Source organism: Salvelinus sp. IW2-2015, linkage group LG8, assembly GCF_002910315.2.
Source record: "Salvelinus sp. IW2-2015 linkage group LG8, ASM291031v2, whole genome shotgun sequence".
Classification (NCBI taxonomy): domain Eukaryota; kingdom Metazoa; phylum Chordata; class Actinopteri; order Salmoniformes; family Salmonidae; genus Salvelinus; species Salvelinus sp. IW2-2015.
In genome coordinates this window covers 11,254,014-11,262,330 of record NC_036848.1, presented here as the reverse complement: position 1 = coordinate 11,262,330, position 8,317 = coordinate 11,254,014, and positions in this window count along the sequence as shown.

Here is an 8,317-nt window from a genome sequence, read left to right as displayed (position 1 = left end):
CAGAAACCAAGACAACGAAGACGAGAGGTTGACCACGAGACCTGCAAGTAGCAGGACACACCAGAGGTCGAGTATTCACACGCACGAAGTTCAGGGCGAGCACGCGGACCGCGGATACAAAGCAAAACATCAGTAATGTCAAAAACTGCGAAAGAAGGTGAGACAGAGAGGTTCTAACTTACTCATGCGTTTTTACGTTCATTGTTTATCTTGACACGAGCATCAGTTATTCCACTCTTCTCTTGTCCACTATCTGTTACCAGGCACCCAAAGCCATGCTATTCAGCATCCCATAATGAGATCCGGAGGCCCTGTCAGTCATCCTGCTCTCGCTAAGCAGAGCCCCTCCACTAGAGGCTGCTAGCATCGCTGCACGCTGCGTGTGTGTGTGTGTGTGTGTGTGTGTGTGTGTGTGTGTGTGTGTGTGTGTGTGGTGTGTGTGGTGTACTGTAGATGGATGATTTCTCTTCCGAAACAACCATTGTTGTGTTCTCTCGGGTTAGTTTGCCTATTTGAATTTGAATGAAAATCCTACATATCAGTACTGTTATTCACTCCACTTGAACCTGTCTGTACTAACTTCACATCCCACACTTCCTCCACACGTTCTCTCTCTCTCTCTCTCCTTCTCTCTCTCTCTTCTCTCTCTCCTCTCCTCTCTCTCTTCTTCTCTCTCTCTCTCTCCTCCTCTCTCTCTCTCTCTCTCTCTCTCTCTCTTCTCTCACTGGGGAAACAACTCTCCTACTCTATATTACTTTTGCTCAGCGGCAAATACAGTATATCACACGCTACCCTCGGAGAGTGTATCACTGTAAAATATAACCACTGCCTGCCTCTGTTTCTCTCTTTTCACACCCTCCGGTGGAGTCCCAGCCCTCTTATCACTGTCAGCGTCTGTCCCTTCCCTCTCTCCTCCCTTCCTCTCCTCCTTCTCTCTCTCCTCCTTCTGCTCTCTTCCTCTTCCCTCTCTCCTCGCCTTCCCTCTCTCTTTCTCTTCTCTACTCACCCTTTCCTCTCTCCTCCCTTCTCTCTCTCCACCCTTCCTCCTCCACCCTTCCCTCTCTCCTCCCTTCTCTCTCTCCAACCCTTCCCTCTCTCCTCCCTTCTCTCATTCTTCCTTCCCTCTCTCCACCTCTTCCCTCTCCTCTCCTCTCCTCTCCCCTACTCTCGCACCCCGTCTCTCCTGCCACCCTCCCCTCTCATCCTGCGACCCTTCCTCTCTCTCCTTTCCTCTCCCTCTTCCCCTCCACCTTCCCTCTCTCCACCCTTCCCTCCTCTCCCTCCCTTCCTCTCTCCTCCCCGTCTCTCTCTCCACCCTTCCTCTCTCCCCGCTTCTCTCTCTCCTCCCCTTCCTCTCATCCCTTCCTCTCTCCCACCCTTCCTCTCTCCACCTTCCCTCTCTCCTTCGCCCTTCTTCTCTCACCCTTACGCTCCTCTCCACACCTTCCCCTCATCCCTCCCTTCCCTCTTCCCTTCCTTCTCCTCCCCCTTCCCTCTCTCCTCACTCTTCCTCTCTCCACCCTTCCCTTCTCCATCTCATTCCCTCTGATTGATTGTGGAAAGGTCACACACCTGTCTAATCAGTACAACAGTTGAGCAAGTGTCATGTCAGAGCAAAAACCAAGCCCGTGAGGTCGAAGGAATGTCCGTAGAAGCTCCGAGACAGGATTTGTGAGCCAGATCTGGGGAAGGGTACCAAAAAACTTTCGGCGAGCAATTGAAGGCCCCAAGAACACAGTGCCCCAACATGTATTCGTTGGACCAGCGTTGGAACCACCAAGAATTCTTCTTAGAGCTGGCCGCCCGGCCAAACTGAGCAATCGGGGGAGAAGGGCCATGGTTAGGGAGGTGACCAAGAACCCGATGGTCACTCTGACAATGCTCTAGAGTTCCTCTGTGGAGATGGGAGAACCTTCCAGAAGTACAACCATCTCTGCAGCACTCCACCAATCAGGCCTTTATGGTAGAGTGGCCAGATGGAAGCCACTCCTCAGTAAAAGGCACATGACAGCCCATTTGGAGTTTGCCAAAATGCACCTAAAGACTCTCATACCATGAGAAACAAGATTCTCTGGTCTGATGAAACCAAGATTGAACTCTTTGGTGTGAATGCCAAGTGTCACGTCTGGAGGAAACCTGGCACCATACCTACAGTGAAGCATGGTGGTGGCAGCATGATGCTGTGGGGACGTTATTCAGCGGCAGGGAGACTAGTCAGGATCAAGGCGAAGATGAACGGAGTAAAGTACAGAGAGATCCTTAATGAAAACATGCTCTAGAGCGCTCAGGACCTCAGACTGGTGCGAAGGTTCACCTTCCAATAGGACAATGACCCTAAGCACACAGCTAAGACAACACAGGAGTGGCTTTGAGACAAGTCTCTGAATGTCCTTGAGTGGGCCAGCCAGCCCGAACTTGAACCTGATCAAACATCTCTGGAGAGACCTGAGAATAGCTGTGCAGCAACGCTCCCCATCCAACCTGACAGAGCTTGAGAGTATCTGCAGAGAAGAATGGGAGAAACTCCCCAAGTAATTGCTGCCAAAGGTGCATCAACAAAGTACTGAGTGAAGGGTCTGAATACTAATGTAAATGTAATATTTCATTTTTTTATTTTTTTTATTAGCATACGTTTCTAAAAACCTGTTTTCTTTTGTAATTCTGGGTATTGTGTGTAGATTGATGAGGAGAAATTAAACAATTTAATCAATTTTAGAATAGGGCTGTAAAGTAAAAAAAAATATGTACAAAGTCAAGGGGTCTGAATACTTTTCCGAAGGCACTGTACATAATGTATCTTACTCTCTCTCTCTGTCTCTCCCCTCTCTCAATTAAATTAAATTAAATTAAACATATGTTGACATTGCCATAGCAAATGGACATCAACAAAAGGGAAATAAACAATCAGTAAATATTACACTCACAAAAGTTTTAAGAGTATAAACATTTCAAATGTTATATTATTGACAATAGTGTGCAAATAGTTGTGGGAAATATGTGCCAAATGTATGTGGTCATACATTTGGCAGGTTAGGAAGTGCAGCTCAGTTTCCACCACATTTTGTGGGTAGTGGGCACATAGCCTGTGTTCTCTCAAGAGCCAGGTCTCCCTATAGCGGCCTCTCTCAATAGCAAGGCTATGCTCACTGAGTATGTACATTGTCAAGGATTTTCTTAATTTTGGGTCAGTCACAGTGTTCAGGTATTCTGCCACTGTGTACTCTGTGTTTAGGGCCAGATAGCATTCCAATTTACTCTGTTTTTTGGCTAATTCTTTTCAGTGTTTCAAATAATAATCTTTTTGCTTTCCCATAATTTGGTTGGGTCTAAATGTGTTTCTGTGGGGTCTGTTTATGTTTGTGAACAGAGCCCCAGAACCAGCTGGCATTAATCTTCACTAGATTAGTCTCGCTGTATGTGGGGGCTTTGTGGTGGAATTTGGGCATTGCTTCCTTTTAGGTGTTTGTAGAATTTAACAGGTCTTGTCTGGATTGTGATACTAGCGAATATCGTTCTAATTCTGCTCTGCATGCATTGTTTGGGGTTTTACGTTGTACACAAAGTCGAAGTATTTTCAGAATTCTGAATGCAGAGTCTCAATTGAGTGTTTGTCCTATTTTGTGAATTCTTGGTTGGTGAGTGGACCCCAGACCTCACAACCATAGAGGGCAATTGGTTCGATAACTGATTGAAGTCTTTTTTTGCCAGATCCTAATTGGGATGTTGAGTTTTATGTTCCTTTTTGTTGCATAGAAGGCCCTTCTAGCCTTGTCTCTTAGATCATTCACAGCCTTGTGGAAGTTACCTGTKGTGTTGATGTTTAGGCCATGGTAGGTATAATTCATTGTGTGCTCTAGGGCTACACTGTGTTGATAGAATTTGTATTTGTTGTCTTGGCTACTGGACCTTTTTTGGAACACCATTATTTTGTCTTACTGAGATTCACTGTCAGACCCTAAAGAAGATCTAAGTGCTGCTGTAGGCCCTCCTTGGTTGGGGACAAAAAGACCAGATCTACAGACATTTGATTTCTGAGTCCAGTAGGGTGAGGCCGGGTGCTCCAGACTGTTCTGGTGCCTTCGCCAATTCATTGATATATATGTTGAAGAAGATGGGGCTCAAGCTGTATCCCTGTCTTTCCCCATGGCCCTGTGGAAAGAAATGTGTGTGTTTATTGCCAATTTTAACTGCACACCTGTTGATCGTGTACATAGATTTTATAATGTTGTTTGTTTTTCCCCCCAACACCGCTTTCCGACCAAATAAAATCAACAAAGCATGAGAAGACTTTGCTTTTGTTTTGTTTTGTTTGTCAAAAAGGGTTTGCATGTGGTCTGTCTTACGGTATAATAAAAAAAATTAAAAAGCCAATTTGACATTTGCCCAGTACATTGTTTTCACTGACCAAATGTTGAAGTCTGCTGTTAATGATACTGCAAAGGATTTTTCAGAGATTGCAGCTGACGCATATTCCACTGTAATTATTGGGGTCAAATTTGTCTCCACTTTTGTGGATTGGGGTGACCAGACCTTGTTTCCACATTTGAGGGAAGATGCCAGAGCCGAGGATAAGGTTGAAGAGTTTAAGAATAGCCTATTTGAATTTGTGGTCTGTATATTTTATCATTTCATTTAAGATACCATCAACACCAGTCTCTCTCGCTTTCTTGCTGTCTCGCTGTCTCTCCGTCTCTCCATTCTCTCTCTGTATCTCTCTCTCCCTCCCTCACTCCCTCTCTCTTTCTCTGATGGTGATAGGCTCTATAACAATGTCAGATTGAATTGGTTATTATCTCCTTCCCCCTGAGGTCTGGATACAGTTACTGTGGTGTGTGCGTTGTCTTGTCTCTTCTTTAATAATTCAGAAGGTTTCTGTTACTGCGGCTGTTGGTGCTTGTCTGTGGTGAAAGAAGAGACATGGGGGAGAGAATCAGACAGACAGAGACAGACTAAGGGAAGCAACTAGTCTATATATTCCTACAGTTTCTCATGAAAGATAAGAGCCATGACATTTACAGGAGACGCTTGTTTTTTCCCATTCATAAATAAATATATTACATGTAACGCCATTGACTCTATGTGCGTCAGTATGGTAGATGCCAATAGCCCCCTGGGTAACATAGGCAGCATTAGTAACGTGTGTGAACCACTGGAAGGTGAAGGAGAACACCCTCATGGGTATTGGAGTTGTTTGTGATATCACATTCCCGTGGGGGTAGTGTAGATTTGTAATAAATGTACATTTGCATGGTAATCCACTCAACTGTACTGTATTTTATGGTACTCTGCACTCCTTTATCTTGTATTACACATGGTTTCAGCACCATGCTCTCATTGTGTTTTCTCTGTCTAGTGCTATGTTTCTGTAAGTTCGCTATGTTTCTGTAAGTKCGCTATGTTTCTGTAAGTTCGCCTGTCTTAGCAGACACAAAAACCTAACACCTGTTCAGGCTATCCTAATTTCAAATTCTTTAAAACGTGTATCAACTAGAACTAAATAAAGTTGCAGACATTTGCATAAAATAACCCACCAGCTAGAGACACCAAACCAGCTTTCACATGTTAAGGCTATCCTATCCGCTGCCGCTATGGCAGTGGTGGAAAAAGTACTCAATTGCCATACTCGAGTAAAAGTAAAATACTACTTGAGTAAAAGTCTAAAAGTAAATGGTTTTAAATATACTTAAGTATCAAAAGTAAATGGAATTGCTMAAATGTACTTAAAACTTAAGGCTAGCGGAACCCCTCGACAACATCCRCTGAAATGGCAGAGCGCRAAATTAAAAAATATGTTTTAGAAATATTTAACTTTCATACATTCACAAGTGCAATACACCAAATTAAAGCTTAACTTCTTGTTAATCTAGCCATTGTGTCCGATTTCAAAAAGGCTTTMCRRCKAAAGCACACCATTCGATTATGTTAGATCAGCGCCTAGTCACAGAAAAACATACAGCCATTTTACAGCCAAACAGAGGAGACACAAAAAGCAGAAATAGAGATAAAATTAATCCCCAACCTTTGATGATCTTCATCAGATGGCACTCATAGGACTTCATGTTACACAATACATGTATGTTTTGTTCGATAAAGTTCATATTTCTTATACAAAAATMTCAGTTTACATTGGCGCGTTATGTTCAGTAATGTTGTGCCTCGAAAACATCCGGCGAATTTGCAGAGAGCCACATCAATTTACAGAAATACTCATCATAAACTTTGATAAAAGATACAAGTGTTATGCATAGAATTAACGATATACTTCTCCTTAAGTATCAAAAGTAAAAGTATAAAWAACTTCAAGTTCCTTATATTAAGGAAACCAGTCTGCACAATTTTCTTCTTTTTTTATTGACGGATAGCCAGAGGCACGCTCAAACACTCAGACATAATTTACAAACAAAGCATTTGTGTATAGTGAGTCTGCCAGATCAGAGGCAGTAGGGATGACCAGGGATGTTCTCTTGATAAGTGTGTGAATTGGACCATTTTCCTGTCAAAATATAATGAGTAATTTTGGGTGTCAGGGAAAATGTATGGAGTAAAAAGTACATTATTTTCTTTAGGAATGTAGTGAAGTAAAAGTTGCCAAAAATATAAATAGTAAAGTACATATACCTTAAAAAACAACTTAAGTAGTACTTTAATGTATTTTTACTTAAGTACTTTACACCACTGCACCACGGTCTGGTCTGGTTTGGTGCCCTGCCCCCACTGAGCTGTCATGGTCGTCACAGAAACAGCTGGCTTGACGTCCCCTTGCCGGCCGACCTTCAAACCCTCTGCTTAATGGACAGATCACAGAAAGAGAGTGTGGGGGACACAGACAGAGAATAAGGGAGGCAGGGAGGGAGGAGGGAGCGAGAGAGGGGGGAGAGACAGAGAATTAAGGGTAATCTCAACTTCAAACAGATGGACTGAGCTCCAGTTTGTCCTTCTAAAACTCCTTAATGTCTAACACACATATAGGAGGTGTCAAGAAGAAGCACAGCTTTAAAGGTTAGCCACTGTCCACTGTGCAGTCATTAACTCTAAAAATATTATAATATCCTGTACTGTACTGCATCAACTCTCCACCCTTCAGACATCAACCATACGCTACTGTAAGAACTCTATAGRACATCCTCTGGTATGCCCGACACTCATCAAGGTGTACTTGTTCATTCATTTATTTAACTTGTTTTCATTTGTATTGAGGTACAATACTATGTCACACCCAGTGAAGCTTGTCAGATGGTGGGTTGAGCCAAATTAATCTGCACATTGATTCCAGCTGCCATTCATTCATTTTCCATATTAGACAAACTAATTAAATAAAGACTAATAAAGGAAGACATGGACGCTAATTGCAATGTGCATCATTTTATTCTCCTTTAATTAACTCAGTTCATTTATTTTCTGAGAAAATAGACGTCTGGCACGGTAATGTTTTCTAAATAGGGCCGGGGGATTTTCCTGGTCAGGTGACTTGGTGAGGAAATACTCCTGTCCGCGTCATTATTGGTGATCAGTGAGTGAGGCTCATGCAGGCAGGTAGTGTACCCTGGTGTTTATAATGATGGTGCTGGGCCTGGCGCAGCAGGGCGGGGAGCAGTGGAGAGCTCTGACTGTGATTACTACCAAAAGGACATGCAACTTTCACACATAATAACTACTGGACAGATATATTCACAGCAGCACTTCTCCTTTATCACTCCCTCTCTCTCTCTCTCTCTCTCTCTCTCTCTCTCTCTCTCTCAAGCTGGCTAGCTACGCAATTATCTTTGATACACAAGACGGCTAAGTAGTAGCCTAAGATATACAACAAATCACCGTGTACATGTATGAAATACTCCCTTCATGTGCCTGGTGGCCACCTTCCTGCTTTGCTCTCAGGTCGTTTGTGGTGTCGTTGTATATTATGTGCTAGGTGAGCCTAGTTGTCCTCAGGACAGAAGGTCTAGGGCCGCGCTGAGGTTTTGGACACCGGAGTTTTTAGAACACACTTGGGTGGGAAAGATTTTTTTCTCTATATAATTCCATTGAGTCATTAAGAAGGGACAATTGTTGTCTTGTGTTTGTCCTCAGTGGGTTTGGGGGGTTGTCAGGAGGCTTCTCTCCTCTCTCTCGTTCTGTCTCTCCTCCTCTCTCTCTCTCTCTCCTTCTCTCCTCTCTCTCTCGTTCACCCCCTCTCTTCTCTCTTTTTCTCCCTCTCTCTTCTCTCCCTCTTCTTCTCTCTGTCTTTCTCTCTCTCTCTCTTCTCCTCTCTGCTCTCTCTTCTCTCTCTCTCTCTCTCTCTCTCCTCTTCTCTACTCTCTCTCTCTTCTTCCTCCTCTCT